This window comes from Nerophis ophidion, linkage group LG07, assembly GCF_033978795.1.
Source record: "Nerophis ophidion isolate RoL-2023_Sa linkage group LG07, RoL_Noph_v1.0, whole genome shotgun sequence".
NCBI lineage: Eukaryota > Metazoa > Chordata > Actinopteri > Syngnathiformes > Syngnathidae > Nerophis > Nerophis ophidion.
In genome coordinates, this window is record NC_084617.1 from 48,524,367 (window position 1) to 48,538,212 (window position 13,846).

Below are 13,846 nucleotides of genomic sequence, written 5' to 3' on the forward strand. Positions count from 1 at the left end.
TATATATATATATATATATAATTTCTTTTTCATTATTAATATAAACTTGTCAGCTTTTTATCATTTCATGATGCACTGATCTCTATTTTTACATTTTGATAAAGGGAAGTATTTTTATGTACATTCATATGTACATGTAGATGCTGTATCGGGACATATCCAATAAGAGTTTTAACAGAAATATGTCATAAAGCAGTTAACTATACACAATAAAAAACTAACTAAATTATGTGTCAAATGGTTTTTAAAGTAATACCTTCGGAAATGATAAAAAAACCCAAGTAATGTAAAAAAAACAACTAGTGTTTACTTTTTCATATGAAAATAAAACAAAACAGTTTTGCTAATGACGATAAAGTCTAATAAACAAGATGTATTCTTCTCCAACGCCCCCTTGTGTTTCAGTACAACAGTTTGGCCAGCAACAAAAAAAAAACAGGAGTGAGATCTCTCACATCGAATACACAATTCTCACAGCCTGTGTTCAATTGGTTGAAATGACAAAACATTTTAGCTAGTATTGATGGTATTTGGACACTGATACAGTTTGCAGTTAAATTAAGGACCCATGAGCATCCCTGTCAACAATCTAAAGACTTTATTCTTTGATTTAATTTATTTTCTTAATTCAATCTAACATAACAATACACAGCAATACCATAACAATGCAATCCAATTCCAGAACCAAACTCGACCCATCAACACTCCGAACAGCAAAAATAAACAGAGCTATTGAGAGGACACACAAACACAACACAGAACAATCCAAAAGTAGTGAAACAAAATAGAATATTATCATCAAGAGTATCAATACCAGTAACAATTTCAACATAGCAGTGATTAAAAATCCCTCATTGACATTATCATTAGACATTTATAAAAAATAAAATAAAAATGAACAATAGTGTCACAGTGGCTTACACTTGCATCGCATCTCATAAGCTTGACAACACACTGTGTCCAATATTTTCACACATAAAAAATCAGTCATATTTTTGGTTCATTCAATAGTTAAAACAAATCTAAAATCTAATCTAAAGACTTTATAAAAAAGTTGTGACAATGTTCACAACACATCACCTGCAGCGTGTTTGTCAAAGCAGCTATTGTCAAAATAAAAGCAACATTATATAGTTTTTCTCCTTCGCTATTTACTTTTAGTGTGTGGACAAGTGCGTCCGACTCCAATATTGTCCACACCTGTCACCATCTCTAACAGCTGTGCGCTCTCACATGACTGCGGAAGAGTTGGTGCTGCAAGGACTTCTGGAAATCTGAGTTTATGTTGTGTTGCAGTGCAAATATCCTCCCGAAATGTGTTTTTCATTGTCATTTTTAGTGTGGTCTCACTATATGGCACGTGTTTATGACAGTGTTGGTGTTGTTTATACTGCCACCCTTAGTGTGACATGTATGGCTGTTGACCAAGTATGGCCTTCATTCACTTAAAGGTGTAAGATGAAATAACAATGGCAGCGTTCTTTGACAAAGCCTACTTAACAGCTATCATTATGCCACATAACACTACATGAAATTAAACTAAATGCTAAGTTCCGGGGGGATATCACTGAGGCATAGTTTGTTAGACTGTCATGATTATAAAGTGAGACGACGCTAAGTCAGATGTGCCAATGCATTAAAAAAAAATTACGATATGCCTATGCATTACAGAAATGAGTTTTCTGTAATTAAAAAAGTAGATGGTAGATTAATTGTCTGTTCTACCGTTGACCATTACTTCCCAGGTCCATTAACAATTTTCTGCAAATATTCTATTGTATTACTTCAGAAGATGTGCCATCATTATGAGTAACAAAACATTCTCGTCTGACATTTGTTTTAATGTTTTCTTGTTATCTTTGAAATCGTGGTCTGCAGTGAGGCTCTGTCAGTGTTTGAACATCCATAACCACTACGTAATTTGGCCTGGAGCATTCGGGCTGCGCAGCATGTGGCCAAAAATCGTTGTGAGCCATCACAGGTGTTAAGAGTTTCCGACACAACAAGCACCCTGGCGAAGAAACCCGCTCACAGACCACCGTGTATTCCGCATGAGACCCGAGAGTAGGATGCAGGGCTCTGAGACTCATTAACATTCTCTACATGCTGCTATCAATTTTTTGATGCGATCGCTAATGCCAGCAAATTATTTTTTATTTTTTTTGTAAAGACATAGTGAGTGCTGATTGTCTCGCGCCACAAACCTGCTGCTAAGAAACAATACTCTTCTCTACCTCAAATCTGATATAATTTGTGGTGCCTTTTAATTGTACCTTTCAGGCTAGATTGCTTTTCCTCATGGGGATTTTTACCAAATGCGGTTCCCCCTAAATGGGGGGTTGTTTTTACACTTAATTGTTTGAGTGGAAGGAAAGACAAAGGGGGTTGATCCACCTCAGACATTATCACAGTAACATCCCACTTTCATACAGTGTCTATTGTGAAGTGAAGTGAATTATATTTATATAGCGCTTTTCTGTAGTGACTCAAAGCGCTTTTACATAGTGAAACCCAATATCTAAATTACACTTAAACCAGTGTGGGTGGCACTGGGAACAGGTGGCCAAAGTGTCTTGCCCAAGGACACAACGGCAGTGACGAGGATGGCGAAAGCGTGGATCGAACCTGGAACCCTGAAGTTGCTGGCACGGCCACTCTACCAACCGAGCTATACCACCCTATTACTTTGCTTGTAGACACACAGCACAAATCAGTGATATTTATTGCCCTCAATGCCCGTCCACTCATTCACTCTCAAGGGCTGGTCGTGGTCAGGGTCACTGTCAGAGGAATTGTGCTGAAAAACTTCGGTACACCAGAAATTACAAATCTGCGTATGTGCGAAAGTATCTCAGCACAATTTGGAGTAGCAGTGTCCACCCCATAGTGCATTACCTCGGTGTGCAGAAAGTAGATCGCACAGCAACTTGAGGGTTCCAGGTGTGATCCCCTAAAAACGCTACATAAATAAAATTCACTTCACTTCAAATCCCCTAATGCATGCCTTTGGAGGTGGGAGGAAACCGACGTACCCAGAGAGAACCCATGCAGCAAACTTCTCACAGAAAGACCCTGAGCTTGGGGGTCGAAACCAGGACCTTCGTACTGTGAGGCACACACACTAAACCCTGTTCCACCATGCTGCCTGACTTTGACACAACGTTACAAATTAGTTAATGTCTAACGTTGGATCCACTTTGTTGGTTGGGAAATGACCAAATTTCAAAGGGCAAATCAACGTCACAACCTGACATTGAATAAATGTCAAAAAGCATGTTGTTTGATTAAACGTCGTCAAAAAGCATGATGTTTCAACGCTGTTTGAGTTTACTCAACGTCAGGACCTAATTCAACAAGTTCTCAACGTTGTTGTAATGGCATGTTCCTGCTGAGTTAAAGGCCTACTGAAATGAGATATTCTTATTCAAACGGGGATAGCAGGTCCATTCTATATGTCATACTTGATCATTTCACGATACTGCCATATTTTTGCTGAAAGGAATTAGTAGAGAACATCCACGATAAAGTTCGCAACTTTTGGTCGCCAATAAAAAAAGCCTTGCCTTTACCGGAAGTAGCAGATGATGACGTCAACTGTGTGAAGGCTCCTCACATCCTCACATTGTTTATAATGGGAGCCTCCAACAAAAAAAGCTATTCGGACAGAGAAAACGACAATTTCCCCATTAATTTGAGCGAGGATGAAAGATTTGTGGCTGAGGATATTGATAATGAAGGATTAGAAAAAAAATAAAAAATAAAATAATATAAAAAGCGACGGCAGTGTGAGCGTTTCAGGTGTAAATAGACACATTTATTAGGATAATTCTGGAAGATTCCTTATCTGCTTTTTGTTTTAATAGTGTTTTAGTGAGATTGTAAAGACATACCTCGAGGTCGGATGGCTGCGGTGAACACGCCAGTGTCTCAGAGAGAAGCCGAGGAGCCAAGCTCACAGCTGCCTTTTTTGACAGCTACTGCAGGAGGACGAATAATCCACTGATGTGTCCAGTAAGATATATATCACAATTTTCGCCTCCGAAAACATGCTGGTTGACGTAGAGAAACATGTTCGCTATACCGCTCTGTGTTAAAGCTTCACAACAAACAAAGAAACATCGGCTGTGTCTCGGTGCTAAAGACAGCTGCAATCCACCGCTTTCCACCAACAGCATTGTTCTTTATAGTCTCCATTATTAGTTGAACAAATTGCAAAAGATTCAGCAACACAGATGTCCAAATTACTGTGTAATTGCGCGATGAAAAGAGACGACTTTTAGCCGTAACCGGTGCTGAGCTAGTATGTCCCCTCCAACCCGAAACGTCACAAACACACGTCATCATACGCGTCATCATTCCGCGACGTATTCAACAAGAAACTCCGTGGGAAATTCCATCCATCCATCCATCCATCTTCTTCCGCTTATCCGAGGTCGGGTCGCGGCGGCAACAACCTAAGCAGGGAAACCCGGACTTCCCTTTCCCCAGCCACTTTGTCTAGCTCTTCCCGGGGGCGTTCCCAGGCCAGCCGGGAGACATAGTCTTCCCAACGTGTCCTGGGTTTTCCCCGTGGCCTCCTACCTGTTGGACGTGCCCTAAACACCTCCCTAGGGAGGCGTTCGGGTGGCATCCTGACCAGATGCCCGAACCACCTCATCTGGCTCCTGTCGATGTGAAAGAGCAGCGGCTTTACTTTGAGTTCCTCCCGGATGACAGAGCTTCTCACCCTATCTCTAAGGGAGAGCCCCGCCACACGGCGGAGGAAACTCATTTCAGCCGCTTGTACCCGTGATCTTATCCTTTCGGTCATGACCCAAAGCTCATGACCATAGGTGAGGATGGGAACGTAGATCGAACGGTAAATTGAGAGCTTTGCCTTCCGGCTCAGCTCCTTCTTCACCACAATAGATCGGTACAACGTCCGCATTACTGAAGACGCCGCACCGATCCACCTGTCGATCTCCGTGGGAAATTTAAAATTGTAATTTAGTAAACTAAAAAGGCCGTATTGTCATGTGTTACAAAGTTAATATTTCATCATTGATATATAAACTATCAGACTGCGTGGTCGGTAGTAGTGGGTTTCAGTAGGCCTTTAAGTCTATCATATTGGGTGAAATGAGTGTGAAGGTGACTATTTGTTCTCACACGGATAATTACTAGACGGCTAAAATGATTCACAGTCCAGTACGTTCCAGGGTTCACAAGCAAAAACATGCATTATGCAGTAAAGTCCAACACAATCGATGACACTGGGCTTGTTTGCAGTTTCGGGTACGGAATTTACACAAGCTTGTGCTAAAACCTCTCAAACCGAGACTTTTTTTTATTGCATATGTCATTTCCAATGACTAAGTGTAAAATCTTTCAGGATGTTTAGAAATAACAATGGCACGGTCTGCGTAGCATCTTATTCACACAACAGACACTGAAAAGACTGTGAAAGTCCTAAGTCATTTTAAAAAAAAGTCGCACTTTGTGCAATGCACCACGATAAGCAATGATTTATTTGGCCGTATACATAACCTACAAGTTTCAAATAGCCTGAGAAGCGATAAGTGAGTGGGCAAATGTAGCGTTAATTCATCATTAGTCTGACAACTAAAGGAAAAAAAAAAGATTAAGGACCTCACTTTCTCTTTGTATACACTTTTCTTGTTCATTGTTATACTTTTAGAGAGGTTTTCCAGAATACCATATTCCAGATACATTGCTACAATTCAGAATTGAAAATATGCCTCTAAAATTACACAACACTTTAGAGTGCAAATATGTTTTTCTCTAGATTTTTTTACACTGACTCTAACTGAATAACGACTTGACAATAAAACCAGAAAAAACATGTAGTTAAAAGTTGGACTACATCTTAACACAAGGGTTCTCAACTTATTTTCAGTGATGTACCCCCTGTGAACATTTTTTTTAACTCAAGTACCCCTAATCAGAGCAAAGCATTTTTGGTTGAAAAAAAATAGATAAAGAAGTAAAATACAGCACTATGTCATCAGTTTCTGATTTTTAAAATTGTATTACAGTGCAAACTATTGCTCATTTGTAGTGGTCTTTCTTGAGCTATTTGGAAAAAAAGATATAAAAATGACTAGTGATTCAATTCTAAATCAAGATTTCTACACATTGAAGTAATGATCAACTTAAAGTGCCCTCCTTGGGGATTGTAATAGAGATCCATCTGGATTCAAGAACTTAATTCTAGATATTTCTTAACAAAAAAATGAATCTTTAACATCAATATTTATGGAACATGTCCACAAATAATCTAGCTGTCAACACTGAATATTGCATTGTTGCATTTCCTTTCACAGTTTATAAACTTACATTCATATTTTGTTGAAGTATTATTCAATAAATATATTTGTAAAGGATTTTTTAAATTGTTGATATTTTTAGAATATTTTTGAAAAATCTCAAGTACCCCTTGGCATACCTTCAAGTACCCCCAGGGGTACGCGTACCCCCATTTGAGAACCACTGTCTTAACACATTAATGTCCCGCCTTAAAGTCATTTATATACTCTAATATAGTGGTTCTCAAACTTTTTTTTTTTTTACCAGGTACCACCTCATAGAAACTTGGTTCTCAAAGTACCACTATAATGACCAACATGACAATACAGTAGCATAGTAGGCCCAAGTATTCATTAAAAAAAAAAAAAACAGCGGTTTAATTTAACAAGCAATGTTTAATATTTTGGCCAGTGTAACATTTCACACAGTTTGAATAGTAACATTGTTTGAATATAACAAAATCAAGTAATTATTTAGCTTACCACTAGATGGCGCTCACGTGCCACTACTGGTATATGTACCAAATTTTGAGAATCACTCCTCTATCTTTTAGATGGACCCATTTTTAGACCAGTTGATTTTTTGCTTTTCTGCTATGACCCCCATCTGCTGCCGGGAGAGGATAACAGGTAGCCACAAAAAATCTCTAGAGCGGTACCCCAAAAGGGAATAAGCTGTAGAAAATGGATGGATGGATGGATGGATGGATGGACGGTACCAGTCTGGATGACATGCTGGCTGACCCAAGGTGTGCTCAGGGGTAAATCACTTTTCCATGCAAAGCCCAGAAGAAGCTCCCCCGTGACTATTTGTTGGCTTCACAATGGACTTTGGAAGTATTTTAAGTTAAAGTTAAAGTACCAATGATTGTCACACACACACTAGGTGTGGCCAAATTATTCTCAGCAGCAATGGCCGCACCCGGGAATCATTTTTGGTGATTTAACCCCTAATTCCAACCCATGATGCTGAATGCCAAGCAGGGAGGGAATGGGTCCCATTTTTATAGTCTTTGGTATGACTCTGTCGGAGTTTGAACCCACAACCTACCGATCTTGGTGTCCTAAATCAGATATATATGATAATAGCTTCAATATATAGGGAACTTGTTTTTCCACCCTATTTATAAACTTGCTGTTTAAGTACAGTACAGGCCAAAAGTTTGGACAAACCTTTTCATTTACAATACAACTGATGGTCCCAATGTCATTGATAAAGCAAGACATACCACTAATCAACCCAGATAAGGCACACCTGTGAAGTGAAAGCTATTTCAGGTGACCACCTCTTGAAGCTCAACAAGAGAATGCCAAGAGTGTGCAAAGCAGTAATCAGACCAAAGGGTGGCTATTTTGAAGAAACTAGAATACAAAACATGTTTTCAGTTAATTCACCATTTTTGTTAAGTACATAACTCCACATGTTTATTCATAGTTTTGATGCCTTCAGTGACAATCTGACAATAGTCATGAAAATAAAGAAAACGCATTGAATGAGATGGTGTGTCCAAACTTTTGGCCTGTATATGTTTATAGTTTACCTTTTCAGGATTGTTACCCACTCAGAGCTTGGTAGAAAACCTTTTTCTACGGCACGTCCACACACAGTTTGTTCACTCAAAATCCAAACAGCAGCTAATGCTAATTAGACAAGAGTAGAATAGAAAGTACTTTATTGATCCCTGGGGAAAATTCTGCACCACAGTTCGCTCACAGTAGAGAATAAACACTTAGGCATTTTTTACATCCATCCATCCATTTTCTACTGTTTATTCCCTTTTTTTACATGTGCATTATATAAATACAGTCTACTATACAGCATTATTCACATGTGAATAACTTAAATACAGTCTATTATACAGCATTATTCACATCTGAATGATATAAATACATTATACATTTAAGTACAGTCACAAAGGAACATATGCATTATACAGTCTGATGGCTGTCGGTATGAAGAACTTCCTGTGTCGTTCCGTGTTGCATTTTGGGAGTTTGAGCCTTCCACTGAATGTGCTCATTGTCTCCGCCAGGTCCGAGTGTAGTGTTATACATTGTAGCATCCTTTTAAACTGACACTTTTCACAACTATAACTTACTCACATTTCTAGAAGTAGGTTCGTAAAACAATCAATAGCACTGGCAGTTACAGTAAATAAGCTAACTGTAATACGTACTGTAGAAGTCTCTGTGTGCGTGGGCTCTCTGTGGTCGTATAGAATCGACGGGACCCATAGTCCAGGGCTCAACAACGATTTTTATTATTTTTATCTTTTTAAGCGTTGTGTTGTTTTACTTGCGGGCTGCTGCTCTCTCGTGCGTCTCTTCTCCTCTCATGGCTTTCGAACCTGCTAATAAAGAAGACAGTTGATTACATAACCAGCCTCAGCTGGACAATCCACTCACCTGTCAGCTGCTTCGAAGCCTGTCCATACACACGCCCTTCCCGCAGGAGGTGAGCCAACCACGCCCCTCTCCACACGTACTACTGTTTTGAACTATCTTTGTATTGCATACGGCGTCACATCTGTTTTTCTTCTTCGTGCCTTAATTGACCAGTCGTTTTTAGTAGAGAGATTGGAAAAAGCTTTCAAAGATTCCTGAAAGAAGTGTTTCATAAAGGTATTAAAGTCAGGGAGAAAACAAAAGTATGTCATAGGAAATGGGTCTTAAAAATATCACTTTCATCATCTTGTGGAATACAATCGGACCGTGCTCGTGTCTGCAGCAATCACTTTGTAAAATGTTTGTTGGAACATTTGATTTGTTTGAGTTACTTTCTGTGATGCATTTAAGTTTCTTTTTTACTATATTAGAGGTGTTTGAGAGCAGAACTAAACATAAAGAAACGACAAGATATCACATTAGTTTGTGATCCTTTGTGCTTGCTATGCCGGATTTTAGGTATGAAGACCTGCTCGTGCAAATTAGCTATAGTCATGTTTATTAGACACGGATGACCACATTATAGCGTCTTTCGCGCTATTCATTAGCATCAAGAAAATATCCTTAACAGTATTAATAAACAAATGAATAAATCTATTGTATGCACAACAGCACATACTGAATCTTGACATCGCTAGCAAAATTGCTGAACACCAGGGAAATCTACCGCTTAATAATGAAACAAAATATGAGCTTCACAGCTTAAAAACAACTGCAGACATGAATTGTAGATGAGACTAATATTTGTAGCAGGAAATCAACTGCAAACAAAGTTTTCCTTTTTCTCATTAGCGTCACAATCACAGAAGCATGGCACTCGTTATGTCAATCAAATACGTTTCTCAGTGATGGACAAACAAGTCCAACATCGTCTTTTACAGATTAATGCTCAGTGTGTGGACCCCTCACAATGTAAAGCCTTCAATATTTTCTTCTCTGAATCCTTTGAATGTCCAAGGAAGTGAGGTCAAGGCGAGGCGTAACGTATTGGTGATTATGAAAGGTTTGTAAATCTTTAAAAAATATATTTTTTCTTAAGAGTGTATAAATCCACTTCATCCCATTTTAAATATTTTTTTCATGATTGCTTGTATATTCGCCTCTAAACCTTTCAAAATACGCCAAAATTTGCTTTGATGAAAGTAAATAAACAGCAACCTAATAGGACTCTAGACCAGGAGTTGGCAACCTTCACCATACAAAGAGCCATTTGAGTCCATTTACCGCCAAATAAAACCCATTGAGAGCCGCAAACTCTGTTTGATCCCTAAAACGACGATAACACCATTCATAGTTTCACTACACTTATGAGATAACATTCATGAAATCAAACACTAGACAGAAAATGACTCACCAAGTTTATTTGCTCAGCTTTCCGCAGCAGTTCCAAAACTGCTCTTTTTCGGTGATCTCCAGCTGGATATTTTTTTGCACATACTGTGTGTTTGTTCTGGAAATTGTTACGATTCAAACACCTGCTGCCCCTCACTTTGCTGTGCTCTCCACTGAGCACTCCTCAGGACCCACCCACGGGCGTTCCTCACCTGCAGCTGCGCTCATTCACTTGACACTAATGGGAACTCTCCTGCCTTCTTAAGCCAGGGTGTCCTGCAATCCATTGCCAGAACGTAGCTACTTGTACCAGTACAGTAAGCCTTACACGTCTCTAGCTTCCTCGCTCTTGGTGTTTCCCCACCTTTGTGCTCATCTTGTCTTGTCCTGTGTCGTCATACAGCAGCTCTGCGTCATTTCCTGGTTTCGAGAAGTGTGTTTCGTCTCCCCGGATCCCCTCTGGACTTCCTACTGCCTTATTACAATCACCTCTTGGTTTGGTATCCTCAGTGCGGCCAAAAAAACAGACTAGGCGGTATAGTCAAAGTGTACCAAAAGACCGTAGGCACTACCTTGAACCCCCTGAACCAGATCTATCAGGCCAGAGTCATCCAGAAGGCAAAGGCCATTCTGGTCAACCCTCAGCACTCTCTCTTCTCAGAGTTTAGACTTTTGCCCTCATAATGCAAGGCAAGAAAAAGCTACTTTATTTATATTGCACGTTTACAACCATTTTAAAAATGGACCAAAGTGCTTTACAGTTTAAAAGCATAGAGCAAAAAACAAAAACAAAGAACCTACACATTGCATAAGCTAAACAAGATAGTGCAAAAGAAATACGATGAAAGTGTTTGGATAAAGAGTACAAATGAAAGATAGAAAATAATAAAAGTGCAACAAATTAAAAAAAAAACCTAAAGCAAACAGGTGGGGTAGGGGGTGACTAGAAATGGTGACCTAGTGGGCGGGTTCAGCTCAGGTTGAAGGCCAGCAAGAAGAGGTAGGTCTTAAGAAGGGTTTTGAAGGGTGATGGGGGGGAGGAGCAGAGGTGTCAGATGGTCTGAGTGCAGAGATATTGTCAATGAAGAAGTTTAGAAAACATTCACAGAGGACAGATGAGGGGACAACAGGTGACACATCGCAGGGGTTGATGAGATAGTTTAAAACCTTTAAAAGAACCTGTGGTTTGTGACTATTACTGGAGATCAAGGTATAAATATACTTTGTTTTCGATGCTTTTACAGCTCATTGGTATTCTGACAGGGAATCCCACAGGATTTGGAGGGAGACATGAAGCCTATTCTCCACCAACTTTCGCTCCGAGCACGCGTGGAGTCATTTAGCCATGGTGTTAGACAGGGGCGTCACTAGCTTTTAATTAAGGACAGGAGAGGCTTAGCCCCCAGGAGATGCACAGGATGCAAGCAAACGTACTACACAAGCACTAAACTTCACAAACGGCTAACAAAGACTTAGAAATGATTTATTGTTATTATCATTATTTCAATCGGTTTATTTTCAATCTGTGTTCAGTACAACAACAAACATGGGTTTTCCTAGTGACATTTTGTTTACAGCATCAACAAAAAACAATTACTTGGTCGATGGAAGCATCAAAGAATGCCGTCTGTTTTTAAGGGTGGCAAATCGGTCTATCACTCTGTTGTGACTCAGATGCTGAAGCTCGTTTTTACCAATTGACCTGACAGCAAGACTTTTAAGTCTTTACTGACCCATTGTTTGACGCAGCCAGGAATGCAACCGACGCAGTGCACTAAAAGACCTCTTACATGAGCGGCTGCTTTCAGGCACTGTTAGGACAACTTGGATGGTTGCCTTCAGAGAGGGAAACATGTCTGAATCAAGGAGGCTGTGCACAGACAATATATCTTTGAGTGAACATCCAGCCTCTGTTTTCTGGGCAAGAGAGTTTCTGGCCACTAGTACCTCCTCGGTTTTCAGGTCAATGCTGTAGTGTTTTGCAAGTTCATTCGAGTGTGATTCACTCAAGAAGTTCTCACATTTAGGACTGCATGCCTGGATGACTTTTAGTAGCCCTGCATCTACACTGCAAAGTCATTGCTCAAGCTCGCCAACCATCCTATCCACACAAGGGAAAAGTAACTCTCTTTTCAATGCGTCTGGTTTGTTAAATTCAGTGCCTGAACCTGCGGTTGCCTCCAGCACAAAATCCTCCAGTTTCCTCTGTTAATGCCTTGTCTGGGCACCTGGTTCTGGGATACTGTAGGTGTGGCGCAGGGCTTTGGTTCTATCATACAGCTCTGTGGCACATGCATCAGTGCGTTTGCCCTTGAGTGTGTCACACACTGCTTGTTTGCAGACAAAATCTTTTGCCGGGTCTAAAGTCTTTTTCTGAAGGAGTTTGTGGAGTCCTTCAGTTATTGACAGAAGTGACTGAAACATCAGTAGTGTGTAGACTGCTGAGAACTTATAGAGCTTTGTTTTGAGATCAACAGCTAGGGGGATCCAATGGCAGAAAGGCACTCCAAAATGACAATGTCTCAAGAACTGCACTGATATGCCCAGCGAGTGTTTGACAGTTGCACAAGCTAAATTTTTGTCAATCCAAGCCTTGCCTGAGCCTCCATGAACTTATGATGATTTACTAGGGAGTTCCCGTCGTCCCGGGTACGATAAAAAAAAAAGGCACGGGACTATTATTATTCTACTGATGATAGGTTGATTGGCAACACTAAATTGGCCCTAGTGGGTGAATGTGAGTGTGAATGTTGTCTGTCTATCTGTGTTGTCCAGGGTGTACCCCGCCTTCCGCCCCATTGTAGCTCAGGTAGGCGCCAGCGACCCCCGTAACCCCAAAAGGGAATAAGCGGTAAAAAATGGATGGATGGATGATGATAGTCATACGTGAATGAGCTCATCTCCTGTTGTCCTCCAAGTGTAAAGTGAGAAACACAGCTGATGCTCCAGAAGGAAGTAACCCCAAAGATAGCAAATGGTAAAAAAGAGTGCACATCTAACTTTTTAAATAACCAGGACCTTCATGATGCATTTCAGGCTAACTAGCTAACTAAGTAGCAAAGTTGTTTTAGAGCTGGAATGTACCTTTTGCCTGCAAAACAACAAATGTACAACGTGCACAGAGGTTGTCTATAGTGTGCTAGATATGTTTTTATTTGTCAAACACAGACGCAGTGTATAGTGGAGCTGATACATTTTACTACAAGCAGTGATGAATACTTACTTTCAAACAACGTAGGACATCACTGAAGGCTTAGGTGAGGAATGCATGGCCCGCCAATGCATTTCTTTAATGCATTAAAAAAAGAATATCTTACGTGATCTTGTCTTACACATCTTTCGCACACAGAGGCATATTTAGTGCGATGTAAACGTTCTTAAACCAAAAAGGACACGAATACAGGCCTTGGTAATTCCACTGTACTTTTTTAACTATTGAGTTGGTAGGGTAGGGCCTGTTGGGTTTCTGCATTCTTAAATAAGGATTGTGAATGATAAGTAGAATTCCGAAAAAAATAAAGTGCTGCTTCCTTCTAAGGGCTGTATAAATCAATTTTGATTGATTGATTGATATGTTTTGTCACCTGGTATTGTAATTATTGCAAGTTTTCAATAACAAAAATACAATTTACAGTCTACAGCACCCTTAACAGTTCACAAGTCTTCTAAAACCACTTGCAATGCGTTGGAAAATAACTTAATGTTTCAGATGGCTCCTCTCTGAGCTGCTACCTTACCGTGGTAGAGGAGTTTGCGTGTCCCAA